The sequence below is a fragment of the Sciurus carolinensis genome, chromosome 1 (assembly GCF_902686445.1).
Source record: "Sciurus carolinensis chromosome 1, mSciCar1.2, whole genome shotgun sequence".
NCBI classification, from domain to species: Eukaryota; Metazoa; Chordata; class Mammalia; order Rodentia; family Sciuridae; genus Sciurus; species Sciurus carolinensis.
In genome coordinates this window covers 99,009,295-99,025,088 of record NC_062213.1, presented here as the reverse complement: position 1 = coordinate 99,025,088, position 15,794 = coordinate 99,009,295, and the positions used below count along the sequence as shown (strand labels likewise).

The following is a 15,794-nucleotide window of genomic DNA, read 5'->3' as shown; positions in this document are numbered from 1 at the left end:
GCATTATTTTTAAAAAAGGGCTGGAGATATGGCTTCAGTGATTAAGTGTTCCTTGGTTCAATCCCAGGTACCAAAAAAAAAAAAAAAAAAAAAAAAAGCGGGGAGGCACACTGGGGATATATCCCAGGGGTACATTGCCCCTTGATTAAATTCCCAGTACCAGAAAAAAGAAAGAAAAAAATGTTATGGGATAGTCTTATGGTCACATGTTAAAACAGATGACCAAGGAGGAAGACAAGATCTGGGATTACAGGCGTGTGCCACAGCACAGTTAGGAAACTTTTTCTCCCAATTATTTATCCAGTTATTTCACTTCCTTTTGTTAAATTTTCATTTTACCTTTAACTTTTTGGTTTGAAATTTCATAGACTGGAAACCTGGAAATTTTATTTTAGATGTACTAGTTAATATTATATAAAACATGAAAGTATATATGTGTGAGAGGTATATAAATGTAGGTAAACCAATTTGATGATACTTAGTTGCTATTTGTGTCCTCAATCCAAGCTAGGGGACAAAAATTGCAAGTTTATCTGAATGTACATCATTGTGAGAATATAATAGTTGAAACTTCAACTTGAAACACAAGGAAAATGTCTACAAATTTCTTTGAGAAATTCTGAATTACTCTGTCACCAGCAAGCAGTAACTTCAATAAGTTATATGTAGATTGCAGAAGAATCCCCTTAAGAACTAAAAGTTCATTTGTATTCATTCAGAACAATGTGAGAATACCTTCGATGTGGGTGGAACTTAGTGAAATCCTGTCACTATTATAGGCCTTCATAAAAAGCAATAATTTGTGGGGTTTTTGGTTGTTTTGTTTTGGGGAGTTTTTGTTTGTTTTGTTTTGTTTTGGGGAGTTTTTTGTGTAGTGGGGATTGAACTCCGGGCCACTTAACCAGTGAGCCACATCCCCAACCCTTTTTTGTATTTTATTTAGAGACTGGGTGTCACTGAGTAGCTTAGGGCCTCGTGGAGTTGCTTAGGCGGACTTTGAACTTGAGATCCTCCTGCCTCAGCCTTCCCATCCACTGGAATTACAGACATGTGCCAGTGTGCTCAGCTTCGTTTGTGCTTTTAAACTTTCACCTTTTGCTGAACTGAAACATGAGTTTATGCTAGTTGTTATATAAAGAAGATTATAACATGATTATTATCATTAACAAATTAATGCTACTAAATCACTACTGTGGTCATTTTTTAAAATATTTCTTCAAAGTTGTAGAGAGAACTATGCATGATAAAATTTTATTGGTAAAAGGTTTATGGGGAATAGTGAATTTGATGCTTTGAAATCAGTCTATCATTAAGAAGTGTTTCTCATCACATCTGGGCTAATCATTAGCTAGTTAAGGAAGTCTTGAAGCCATTTGGAAGTTTGAAGTTTGGCAGTCTTTTCTCATATTCAGATTATAAAATGTCAAACTCTCCTGTTTTATTTCTTTCAGAGACTAATGGATTTAACTATTAACTCCTATACTAATAATAGCAGTGTCTAGTTTTTTGACCTTGTTTATCTACTTCCTGGAAACCTCACAAGCCCAGGGAACTTCAGGGTTATATGATGATACTGATCTCAGAATTTATAAAGCAATAGCATGCCTTACAGTTGTATGAAGTCCAACTTCTACAATTTATGTGAGAATGTTATAAATTGAAAATTGCTATATAAATGTTATTTTAAACTCACAGTAACCAACTTTGCAAATAGCATATTAGGTATTAGTATTGCTTTTACAAAATGAGAAAACAAGCCTAGAACAGTTAAGAAATTAGGGGGGCTGGGGATGTAGCTCAGTGGTAGAGTGTGTGCCTAGCATGTACAAGGTCCTGGGTTCAATCCCCAGCACCACCAAAAAAAATTAACCAAAGTAAAACCAGTTTAAAGAGCTGGAATTAAAACTCAGATTTTTCTGATTCTTAGCCTTATTATGTCTGTCAAATAACCCTCCTAAATCTAACTTAAAATTTTTTCATCCTGTAATGGCTTCTGAATAACCTTTAGTTATTCCTTCTTTATTTCTTTTCACTTGCCAGTGACTGATTCTTCTGTTAATGTTTCTTCCTACTTTTCTCTCTGCTTTTTAATCTCTCACCACCTTTATTGCAGTACTGGGGATTGACCCTAGGGGCTCTGTATCACTGAGCTACATTCCCAGCCCTTTTTGGTTTTTGAGATAAGAGTCTTGCTGAGGGCTGGGGATATAGCTCAGTTGGTACAGTGCTTGCTTCACATGCACAAGGCCCTGGGTTCAAATCCCCAGCACCGCAAAAAAAAAAAAAAAAAAAAAGAGTCTGAATTGCCCAGACTGGCCTTTAACTTGCTATCCTCCTTCCTCATCCTCCCAAGTAGCTGGGATTATAAGTGTACACTACTGTGTCCACCTGATTTCCCATTATTATTGTTCTTTTACATGTATTTCTATTATTGTGACAGTGCCTACCTAGTTTTCCAGTTTCTGTTATCCTTTCCATTCACTTCAGACTATGTCTACATATATGTCCAGAGATCCAGAGAGATAATGGTTTAATACCATATGCTCTGGAACCAGTGTGCATGGGTTGAATCTTAGCTTTGCCACCTTCCAGCTCTACAACATTAAGCAATTTAAATTAACCTCAATTTCCTTATCTATATGAAGAACCAATAATATTACTACTTCACAGAGTACAAGAATAAATTAGTGGGCTGGGGATATAGCTCAGTTGGTAGAGTGCTTGCCTCGAATGCACAAGGTCCTGGGTTCAATCCCCAGCACCACAAAAAAAAAAAAAAAAAAAAAGAATAAATTAGTTACTAATACACATAAAGGTCTTAGAATGGTGATCATAATTCAAACACTTAAATGTTAGCTGCTGCTTTGATGAATTTGATGATGAAGTGGAAATTTGTACCATTATTATTACCAAATTAATGTTACCAAATAAATACTTCAATCACTCATTTAAATATATTTTATATTACTTTAATAAAATCAGTGATATAAAACCACTTTAAGACTGGAAATTGGACATTTAAAAATATGAAAGAATGAGATCATGTCACTCAGTAACTTCTGCTGACTTTTTTTTTGCATTGTAGTACTATATCCAGAAAAATGTATAAGTAACTAAAATGGATCAAGCCACTGAGGAAGATACTTCTAAAGCCACTACAATAATATCTTGACATTTTTCCATCTTTTCTCCAGCTCTCTCATGTCCTAGTAATGAGTCACTGCTCTAAACAAACACTCCTGGTCTGTGTATGTGTTTCTTCTTGGTATATCTCCTCTTTCTTGGGAAGCAGCAGAGCTTGGAGGTTAGAATGCCAGTTTTTGAATCAAGTTGCCTCAGTTTAAATATCCTGTATCTATCACTTGTTAGAATAACTATTTAACTTTCTTTTGCTACTTTTTTCATCTGTAAATTGAGAATAGTAGTACAGATTGTCTTTTAGTGATGTCATGAGGATTAAATAGGATAATAAATAAAATACTTCTAAAGGAACATGACACTCTCAAAAACTGAGCTAGGTATTCATTTCAGAAGTTCAAAAAAGAAGAGCAAAATAAAATATATTTTGAGGTACCTTGAGTAGTCAAGTTCATAAAGACAGAAAGAATGGTGGTTGCCAATGACAGGGGTAGAGAGAATAAGATGGGGAATTTCTGTTTAATGAGTATAGAGTTCCAGGGTTTTTATTTTTGTTTTTGTTTTTTTGGTACCAGGGATTGAGCCCAGGGCTGCCTAGCCCCTGAGCCACATCCCTAGCCTTTTTATATATTTTATTTAGAGACTAGGTCTCTCTAGGTTGCTTTAGGGCCTCACTAAGTTGTTAAGGCTGGCTTTTAACTTGAATCCTCCTGCCTGAGCCTTGCAAACTTCTCGGATTACAGACATGCACCACCACGCGTGTTTTAGTTTTGCACAATGAAGAGAATTTCGGGAATATGGATGATAGCAATAGTTGCACAATAGTATGAATGTTCTTAATGCCACCAAACAGTATATTTAAAAATGGTTAAGATACAGGGCTGGAGGTATAACTCAGTGGTGGAGACTGTACTATACATGCACAAGGCCTTTGGTTTGATCCCCAGTCTGCACATACAAAAAAGATTAATATTCAAATTTATAAAAACTAGGGGGGCTGGGGAGATAGCTCAGTTGGTAGAGTGCTTGCCTCGCAAGCACAAGGCCCTGGGTTCAATCCCCACCACCACCACCAAAAAAAAAAAAAAAAACTAGGAATAAAATAACCATAAGGCCAAACAAATATGCAATAGAAGGTTCAACAAAGAAAACATTATTTTGGGTTGTTGTGTTTTGAGAAAAAGAATAAAACTGAAAAACTTTAGGTGAGATTTATTAACACAAAAAAGAAAGGCATAAATATTAGGAATGTCAAAGGAGGACATTATACAGATGTTACAGGCCATAAAAAAAGGGATATATATATATATATATATATAAATATATATATATATATATGTATTTGGGGGGGGGTTGCTGGGGATTGAACCCAGGCCTTGTGCACTCAAGGCAAGCACTTTACCAACTGAGCTATGTCCCCAGCCCCATATGAATTTGAAAATTTAAGGGCTGGAAATATAGCTCAATTGGTAGAGTGTTTGTGTTGCATGCACAAGGCCCTAGATTCAATACCCAGCACGCGCCCCCCCCCCCAAAAAAAAAAAAGAAAAGAAAAAGAAAATTTAGACAAAGTGGTTGATTAAGTTCCTTTAAAAGCATTAGGCGACTGGGGTTGTAGCTAAGTGGCAGAGCATTTGCATAGCATGCCTAATCTACTGCGTTCAGATTCTCAGCACTGCATATAAATAAAAATAAAGGTCCATTGACAACTAAAAAAATATTTTTAAAAAAAGCATTAGGATCTGAAATGGGGTTTTGTTTTGTATTTTAATTTTGAGCTGGGCGTGGTGGCATATGCCTGTAATTCTAGCAACTCAGAAGACTAAGGAATAAGAATTGTACGTTCAAGGACATCTTGGACAACAACTTAAATTTTGAGACCCTGACTCAAAATTTAAAAATAAAAAATAGAAAGGACTGAGAATGCAGCAGAACCTAGTGATCGAGCACCCTTAGGTTCAATCCCCAGTACCAAAAAAAAAAAAAAAAGAAGAAGAAAAGAAACATCCCTGACCTAGACCTAGACCTTTACTGACAAGTTCACCAAATTTTGAAGGAAAAGAATCATTCCAGTATTAGTACACAATTTTTTTCAGAGAAAATGTTCTTCAACTCATCTTAATGATAGATACTTATATAACTTTGACACCAAAATCCAACTAGGAAAATATGAGAAAGAAAATTAATAGAATTGTATTCATGAGCATAGATAGAAAAAACACCTGAGTATAGTGCATCATAATTAGGATAAATCATCTTAACTATAATAGGGTTTATCCCAGGAATGGAAGCATGTTTTAATGTTGGAAAATAAATTAATGCTTGAGAATAAAAAGAAAAATCTTGTGATGATTTCAAAAAGTATAGGAAAAAATGAGTTAAAATTTCATTCCTTAATAAAAGAACCCAGTAATAGAAAGGAACTTCTGTCTAGTAGTATCTTCCAAAAATAACAACCGTCAGCAGTGATAACAAGAATGATGCCCAGTACTTTGTAATGAAGTTCTTAGCCAGGGTAGTAAGGCAAGAAAAAGAAATATATGATGTAGCTGGGCACGGTGGTGCACACCTATTATGCCAGCCACTTGGGAGACTGAGGCAGGAGGATCCCAAGTTCAAAGCCACCCTTAGCAAACTCAAGGCACTAAGCAACTCGGTGAGACCCTGTCTCTAAATAAAACACAAAATAAGTCTGGGGATGTGGCTCAGTGGTTGAGTGCCCCTGAGTTCAATCCCTAATACCTGCCCCCAAAAAGAAATATATAATATAAGTGAAAGGATTAGAGAAAACACAAAATTGTGACTGATTTTAAAGGTATGGTTGTATACATAGGAAATCCAAAAGAATCTATGGATAAACTAACTGGCATTAATTAGTTTGCAAGGTTGAGGAATTCAAATCAATATGGGAAAATTCATTATCTTAATCATATTTAAGAAAATAGGATACCCGAATGGTGTGAATCTATACTGTGTACAACCATAGAAATGAAAAGTCATACCCCATTTGTTTACAATGAATCAAAATGTAAAAATAAAAGTGAACTTAAAAAATAAGAAAATGAAAAACATTTTGACTCATCCTTTTTTTCTGGTTTAAAAAAGAAAGTTTTTTGTTGTTGTTTTTGTTTTGGGGTACCCAGAATTAATCCCAAGGGTGCTTCTCCACTGAGCTACATCACCAGCTCACAGTTTATTCTTGTTATTTGTAGCATTTATGTTTTGTAAAGTTACCCTGTTCACTGAATTAGTGCATCCTGAATCATTGCTTCTCAGGGAAATACAGGGTTGGATTCCTGCAAGCACCTGGTCACAACAGTTTCATCAACCAGTGAATATAGTAAGCTTATTTTATGAATGTTTCTATGTAAATACACCTTATTTAATATATGATGTTGATTCATTAACATTGAATTACAGCCAGCAGAACTGTAACTAACTCCTGAATAACATTTTTGTAACACACATATTTTCTCCATAAGACATATCACAGGTTTCTGAAATTTAGGAATACTAGACAGTACTCTGGCACTATTCTTGGGAGCTATTTTTAAACAACGGAATGAACAAAAATTCTAAGAAACATGGCACTAAATACACTGTAGAAAGGATACTTGCTCATAGCCATGAGAACTAAAACAAGAAGGCAGGATATCACGTTGTTTGACCTCAGCTGGCTTGTGGAGAGAATTCTAAAACATAATTAAGAAACATTGTACCAAAATAAATATTTGTGAAGAGGAAAGATTCAGTATTTGACAATATTGATTGGTAAATCTAACACAATCCTTAGTAAGATCTGAGGGGATTTTTTTTCCCTTCAGTTCTACAAATTAACCCTGAATTTTATATGAAAGTGCAGAGGAACTGCGTCTACCTGTCATATCTCCCCACCAATGGTGGTAAAAGAAAGACAAGAAATTTTTGAAGAATAACAAGGTGGGAGGGCTTGCTCTGCTAGATAACAAAATTTATTGTAAAACTAAAATAAATAACCAGGTACAGTGGCATCTGCCTGTAATCCCAGTGACTCAGGAGACTCAGAGGCAGGATCACAAGTTCAAGGCCAGCCTAGGCAACTTAGCAAGACCCTGTTTCAAGGGTTGAGAATGTAGCTCAGTAGTAGAGTACACCTGGGTTCAATCCCCATTATTGCAATAAGTAAATTAGATAAATAAAGCAATGTGATATTGGTCCAGGTTAGCCAAAGAAACTAGTGGAATGCCTACAAATAGACTAGTATCTCTGTCTGCTTGATCTTTGTATGACACTGCAGGTAGTGGAAAATGAATGTTTTAATAAGTAATGCTGATTTATTGACTTTTTTCATAAATAAGTGAAATTAGATCCCATTTATACCATACACAGATTTTAATTCCATTTTATTAAATACTTAAATGTGAAAGAACTATATATATTTTCTTGAAGACTATATAGGAGATTATCTCATTATCTTACCTCATAAGATTAGTTAATTCAACTACATTAACCCCTTTTGTCCCCTCTTCCCAGATGTGGAACACCTATTTAAACTTAAATATGTAATGTATATATATTATGAATATATATCTTATATATTATGAGCAATATATTATTATATATTATGAATATATGTATTAAGAATAATGTAAATATATTATTATATGTTGTATTTAAATAATAATACAATAATTATAACAATATTAATCAATAATATGGAAGCTATAGATTATTTACAACCAATTTTAATGCATTTGTGTCCATTTCATTGAAATATTCCAAGAACTGAAAACATGGGACTTGGTGGGTTAAAACAAAAACCCTGTGTTTATCAAAAGACACTGTAAAGAGCTGATGATGTAGCTCAGTGGTAGAACACTTGCCTAGCATGTGCAAGGTTCTGGGTTTGAAAATCTTTTAGTACCATCAACACCAACAACAGACAAAGTCCATATAGGGCTGGGATGTATCTCAGTGGTAGAGTATGCTTGCCTAGCATGCACAAGGCCCTGGATTTGATCCCCAGTACTACCAGACACACACAAAAAAGATACTATTAAAATGGTGAAAAGACAAGACTCAAAGCCTCAAATCTACAATGCAGTCAACAAAAGGTTCGTATCCAGAATGTATAAAGAATTGCAAATAAAGAAGAAAGACAATTTTATCTGGCATTTATGTTAGAAGTTAAAACTGGGGGCTGGGGAGATAGCTCGGTTGGTAGAGTGCTGGCCCTGGGTTCGATCCCCAGCACCAAAAAAAAAAAAAAGTAGTTAAAACTGGGAGGGGCTGAGGTTGTGTCTCAGTGATGAGTGCTTGCCTAGCATGTGTGAGGCACTGGGTTCGATTCACAGCACCACATATAAATAAATTAAAAAAATAAAGCTCCATCAACAACTAAAAAGTTTTTTTTAAAAAACTAGGAAATTGTTTGAACATATATTAATCACTTTTTCCCCCTATTAGTCACTCCCCCCACACAGACAGTACTGGGAATTGAACCCCAAAGGTGCTCTACCACTAAGCTATATCCCCAGCCCTTTTTATTTTTTATTTTGAAACAAGACCTTGCTAAGTTGCCCAGGCCAGACTTGAACTTGGAATCTTCCTGCCTCAGCCTCCGGAGTTGCTGGGACTATAATCCAGCAATTGTTAATCACTTTTATTTATTTTTTAAAATATTTTTTTAGATATTGATAGACCTTTATTTTATTCATTTATTCATATGTGGTGCTAAGAATCGAACCCAGTGACTCACACATGCTAGGGAAGCATTTACCACTGAGCCACAACCCCAGCCCCTGTTAATCACTTTTAGAACAATAAATATAAATAATATTTTAATGAAAAATAAGTATATTAAAAATGACCAATAAGGACAGAAGTATTATATTACATTTCCGTATACCCTTTAATACCTGACTTAATTGCAAATGCCTAAACTCTTATCTGCTTCTGTATTCTGTTGGGATAGCACCTGTCAGCACAAGAAGTGTTGAAATACATCATTACATACTCTGTAAGTCAGATCAGGAAAGGAAAACACACCAGTAATTTAAACAGGGAAAATTTAACATGAAGAATTGTTAAATAGGGCTGGGGTTGTGGCTCAGTGGTGGAGTGCTTGCCTAGCGTGTATGAGGCTCTGGGTTGAATTCTCAGCAACACATATAAATAAATGAATAAAAATTAAGGTCCAAGGACCGGGGAATATAACTTAGTTGGTAGAGTGCTTGCCTTGTAAGATCAAAGCCCTGGGTTCAATCACCAGCACTGCAAAAAAAAAAAAAAAAATGAAGTTCCATCAACAACTAAAAATATACATATAAATAATTTTTTTTAAAAAATGAATCATTAAATAGGTGTAAGGTGGTAAACTACTAAAAGGAATAAAAGGTGTGATAGAAGAATACTGTCCACAGAAAGCAGCTACAACCTCTGGACCTAAGGAGTCCCTCCTCCAAGTGAAATCTAGACTGAGGAGAAAGTGATTGTGGCAATGCTGTCTGCTGTTATAGTGGCAAAAAAACAGGCTAGAGAGCATTTCTCACTGAACTACATGAGCAGCCCTTGCTACTTGGACTGCTGTGTGTGGATTCACCTGAGAACTGAACACGAAAAGGAGAATCCTTTCAGCCTTTTCTAACATTTAAATGTCATTCCAGGGCTGGGGTTGTAGTTCAGTGGTAGAGGGCTTGCCCAGCACAGCTGAGGCATTGTGTTCAATCCTCAGTACCACATACAGAACAAATAAATAAAAAATAAAGATTAAATTCTAAAAAAATAAGTCATTACTGACAGGGCCTTGACAGAATCTAACATTGAGCTAAGAGGAACTAGAGATTTAAGTATTGCTTTGGTATCACAAAATGAGTCAAATAAGCATTGATTTGGAGCTGTAAGGCAAAAAAAAAAAAAAATCAGTTACTAACATGAATACCTGCCAGATAGGGCAGAAATTTTAAAGTTAATACCAACATTAGCAAAATTGTGGCACAAGGGAAGCTCTCATATACTCATGGTTTGAGGATTGATTAATCCAAAAAAATTTATTTTTCCTGGTATTGGGGATTGAACTGGTACTGTACCCTTACCTTTTTTTTCCCCCAGGAGCCTTTTATTTTTTTTTTTAATTATTATTTTCTTTTTATGCAGTGCTAAGGATTGAACCTAGTGCCTCACACATGCTAGGCAAGCACTCTGCCACTGAGCTACAGCCCCAGCCCCCATACCTTCTTTTTTGAGACAGTGTTTCACTAAATTGCTGAGGCTGGCCACCATGCCCCACTGGTACTACTTTTTTTTTTTTTTTCCTTTAGTCCCCAGGATTGAACCCACTGATGCTTAACCACTGAGCCACATACATCCTTTTTTATTTTGAAACAGGGTTTCAATAGGTTGCTTACAGCTTCCCGAGCTACTGGAGATGACAGGGCATGCCACCATGCCTGGCTGGTACAACCTTTTTAAAAACAGTTTGGGGCTGGGGAGATAGCTCAGTCGGTAGAGTACTTGCCTTGCAAGCACAAAGCCCTGGGTTCGATCCCCAGCACCGCCAAAAAAAAAAAAAAAAACAGTTTGTTTTTACCCTATGAAGTAGTAACTTTCATTCCCAAGCTTATACCCCTAAGAAAGAAATTTTTGCACAGATACAGCAAGGTCAGTGTAAGAGGATTGATCAATTTACAGTGACATTGTTATTGTTCATAGTAATAAAAATTAGAAACAAGTCAGCTATTTTCCTGCAATAAAATGGTTAAATTATGTTGTATTAGAATATCAGATAGCAAACAAAACAAATGATTTTCAGTTATATGCAGCAGCATAGATAATTCTAGCAAAAAATTGATTAGAGGAATATTCATACATAGATGTATGAATTCATTTATATTAAGTTGAAAGGAATAAAACAAAATACTATTTATGTGTAACATAAACCTTAAACTATAAAGAAAAGCTAGGAAATAATTATCACAATTCTGAATACTAGAAAGTCTAGGATCATGGTGACAACAGATTCATGGTCTGGTGAAGGCTGACTTCCTCATAGATAACCACCTTCTCAAGCTCACATGAAAAAGGGGACTAATGAGTTCCCTGGCACCTCTTTTATAAGGGCATTAATCACCTCACAAAGGCTCTATCTGCTGAATACTGCCTATCACTGTGGGGTATTAGAATTTTAAAATGAGGGACTGGGGTTGTGGCTCAGTGGTAGAGAGAGCACTTGCTTAGCACATGTGAGGCACTGGGTTCAATCCTCAGCAGCACATAAAAGTAAATAAATAAAAATTTTAAAAAAAATTTTAAGGGAACACAAACATTCAGAACATAACACTGTAGTAATTAAAGCAGTGTGGTATAGGATGGTCAAATAGACTTAACAAAACCTAGAGCCCAGAAATTGACCCATATGTTTGTGGTACCTTTGTAAGCGGTAGAAGTCAAATTTAAGTCACTGGGGGAAAGATGAACTCTTCAATAAAAGATTCTAGTATATGATGCTTTCTCTGCAGAAAAAATAAAATATTTTCCTACTCATACACACACACCAAAAAAATTACCTTGATATACAAAAAAAAAAATCTTAGAATGTTTGAAGTTACAGCTGGCTGTGTGGTAGTTTGTGCTTAGCATGCATGAGACCCTTGGTTTGATCCCCAATACCACCAAAGATAAATTTTGGAAGAAAATAGGAATATTTTTATGAGTATAGGGGATGAAAGGCCCTTACAACATAGAGAACACACCTAAAAATCCCAGCTGCTGAGGAGGCCAAGGCAGGAGGCTTGCAAATTTAAGGAGGCAGCCTGGGCAACTCAGTGAGACTCTGTCTTAAAATAATATAAACAACTAGAGATATAACTCAGTAGTAGAGCGCTCTCCTAGCATGCACACGGAAGCCTTGGGTTCAGTCCCTAGTACTGAAAAAAAAAGACTTGAAATATCTGTAAATTTGGTTATAGCAAGATTAAACTTCCAGCCAGGTGTAGTGGTGCACACAGCTCAGGAGACTGAGGCAAGAGGATCACAAGTTTAAGACTAGTCTTGGCAACTTAGTGAGACCCTAAGCTACTGTCTCAAAATAAAAAATGAAACCTTGTCTCACAAAAAATGAAAGGGGCGGGGGATGTGACTCAGTAGTCAAATGCCCCTGGGTCTAATCCCTGGTACATAAAAAAAGGATTGAACTTCTGCATTGCAGATGACACTGTAAAACTGAAAACCAGGTGACAGACTAGGGAATGTATGTGGTCATAGATGAATAAGTTGTATAAGTGTGAGTTTCAGAAGATATGGAGAAGCAAGTTTTTGAGTTTTTAGAGTGAGATAAGATCTATTTTCACCGAGTATTTCTGAGCCTCTGGGTTGTTTTTTTTTGTTTTGTTTTGTTTTGGTTTTTTAAGGTATTGACTGCCTCCCCCATGATTTGACCCATCATTTAGTCTTTCAGATATTTGGCAAATATTTACTAAGAACCTGTAAGATGGGCTGGGTTTATACTTGTCTGGCATGTGCAAGTCCCTGGGTTCAAGCCCTAGTAATGCCAAAAAAACAAAAAACAAACCAAAAAAAACCTCATTAAAACTGGACATGGTGACACACATCTGTAATCCCAGTGGTTTGGGAGGCTGAGGCAGGAGGATCACAAGTTCAAAGTCAGCCTCAGCAACTTGGCAAGGCTCTGAGCAACTTATCAAGACCCTGTCTCTAAATAAAAATATAAAAAAGGTCTAGAGATATGGCTTAGTGGTTGAGTGCCCCTGTGTTCAGTGCCTAGTACCAGGAAAAAAGAAATAGCACATTATTCTGATGGTGTCCTGGTGATGAGATATTGATAAATGAGTTACTCCCCTAAGTGAAGCACGAGATTATGCTATTTAGTTGTATTTTAACTGTGACACCTGGGTACCTCCACTTGTATTCTTCTCAACTTCAATAATTTGCTAAACCTTGCAGTTTTAAAGGGATGGAGGTAGGACTTGCAAAGAAAGCATCTGTTGAACATCCTCACAATTCTGTAAGGTCAACCAGTTTTTGGGATTTTTGTTGTTGTTGTTGTTGTTATTGTTATAAATCAAATAGCAAAAGCTTATAACTAAGTGTATGACATGTATGGTAATAATTATAGATTGTAAATTCTATAGAAATTGAGAGCATGATCCATTGTGGATAAAATAGAGAGCTAGGATAACAAAGTAAGGAAAGCTGCTATTCTAGACTGTATTTTTTTTTTTTTTTTTTTTTTGAGAATTCCTAAAGGCAAGAGATGGTTAAACCATAGAGTGTAAGATCTCTGTGTTTCTGTAAATAAGGAACAATCTAGCTAAGAATTCTGAAGTTCACAGAAATTACCTACTAATTTGGTTTACAAATGCAGAAACCTAACCTCAAAAGACTACTCAAAATCTCATTCCCTGTAAGACAAAGTGAGGTTTTTATCATTTGCTGTGAATACCATCAGAATATTTGGGTTTTATTTGTTTGTTTGTTTTGAGGTACTGGGGATTAAACCCAGAGCTTTATGTGTGTTAGACAAGTGCTCTCCCACTGAGCTACATTTCTAGTCCTTTTTATTTTTAAATTTTGAGACAGGTTCTCACTAAATTATCCAGACTAGTCTTGAATTTGCAATCCTCCTGCGTCAGCCTCCCCAGTAACTGGGGTTATGGAGTAGCTGGGATTATAGGTGTGTGCTACCACACTCAGCCAGAGTGCATTTCTGAGAAATATTAATGAATTAAGCAAATTCAAGTTAGTAGGTGGAGAATTTAAGAAATGTTAATTAGATTTTAAGCCATTCAAACTATAACAGTATTATTATTATCTTACTCAAAATACTTTAGAAGCTGTGCGTGGTGGCTCATACCTGTAATACCAGCAGCTCAGGAGACAGGATCACAAATTGAAGGCCAGCCTGGGCAACTTAGAAGACCCTGTCCCTAGTACTGTGCAAAAGAAAACAGAAAAAGAAACTGAGGCTTCATTTTCAGTATCGAGTTATCCTATCACTCAGTATTTTTCTGTAAAATTTGCCTATATGGGTAGTAACTGATGATCAGCAAAGGAAAGAAGCTATTACAAAGGCACACAGTCTAAGCCAAAGGTCTTTTCCTTGATATTTTAAAAACAGTATGTTAGTATAACTTAAAGTTCAAAAATGTCAGGTTTTTGTGATTGCAGAAGAAAAGAAGTAGCATTTACTCCTTTTTTCTAGCATATTTTACTTGAGAACTCTGGTGAATAGCTACTGGGACTTCATAATGAATAGTTTGGTACAAAAATTATGAAACCCAATTTGTCATTTACTCAGCTACTACTTAGTGGGACTTCATAGTGGTGAAGAAACAACAATGTTCTAAACTCTGCCTTGAAGAAGCTCTGTAGTCTATTTGAAAAAAATATGTTTATAGGTAATTATGACTTGACTTTTGGCAGAACGAGCAACCATCTGTTCTGAAGAGTGCTTTTGTAAGAAAATAACTACATTCTTGACAAAATATAAGCTGACCCAGGAAGGAAACAGATTAGAATGGCCAAGTTGACATTAACCAGTATACCCATATCAATAGTACCCGGTGACCTAGGCAGTTAGACTAGGCTGGAGGAGGCTAATGTTATTTTGTGTCATTAGTTCTCCCTGCCTTCTAGAAGGCCACAGAAATCCCATAGATTGAGATCAAACAAATAAGTAGTCAGAATCAAAGATCTCCAAACACATAGGGAAACAAACCACCATAAATGAAAACAAGCAAATTTTGACTTCCACTTCCCATGAGTTCTTACATTCCAAGTATTAAGCAGAATATATAAAACACCTGTGTAAGGAATATTAAAGATTAAATGATATAATAAAATGAACAGTGGGTAAGATTTAGGCATATTTGTAAAGAATCAATAATTCTGAAAAGGAAAAAAGAATAAATAGAATATAGTTCTGAGTTAATTACATTGCATCAAGAAAAATAAGGATTTGGAAAAATGAAGATTAGAATGAGAGGCCTAGGGCTGGGGATATAGCTTGGTTGGTAGAGTGCTTGCCTTGCATGCACAAGGTCCTGGGTTTGATCCCCAGCACCACAGAAAGAAAGAATGAGAGGCCTACCCAGGCTCAGTGGTGTATGACTGTAATCCCACTGGCTTCCGAGACTGAGGCTTAGCAGAGATCCTGCCCCTAAATAAAATATAAAAGGGGATGGGGATGGACCTCAGTGGTTAAGTGCCCCTCGAGTTCAATCCCTGGTACATAGAAACAAACAAATACACGTCCAGAAAATAACAAATGTTGTAGATGTAGAAGATGTGGAGAAATTGGAGCCCTTCAATATTTATGATTAGAATGTAAAATGGTACAGTTGTTATAAAAAACAGTTTGATGGTCCCTCAAAAAGTTAAACATAGAGCCAGGTGGGGTGATACAGTCCCATGATCCCAGCAACTCTGGAGGCTGAGCGAAGAGGATCACAAGTTCAAGTCCAGCTTCAGCAATTTAGCAAGGCCCTAACCAACTTAATGAGAATTCTGCCTTAAAATAAAAAGTAAAAGGGACTGGGGATGTTACTCATTGGTAAAGCACCTCTGGGTTCAATCCTTGGTGCCCCCCCACCCCGCCCCGCTGGCCAAAAAAGGCGAGGCATTGGGGATGATTAGGTCATAAGGGGGGGGCTCCACCTTCA

At 36.2% G+C, this 15,794-nt stretch overlaps 1 protein-coding gene and 1 non-coding gene across 7 annotated transcripts in view; both read left to right on the top strand.

Annotated features, from left to right (window-relative positions):
- The window catches only part of Rprd2 (regulation of nuclear pre-mRNA domain containing 2), a 91,204-nt gene that overhangs the window by 50,185 nt on the left and 25,225 nt on the right, over window positions 1-15,794 (top strand). The window lies entirely within an intron of this gene.
- Window positions 1,787-1,858, top strand: Trnaa-agc (transfer RNA alanine (anticodon AGC)). The gene has a single exon. It is a non-coding gene; the product is annotated as a tRNA-Ala (tRNA).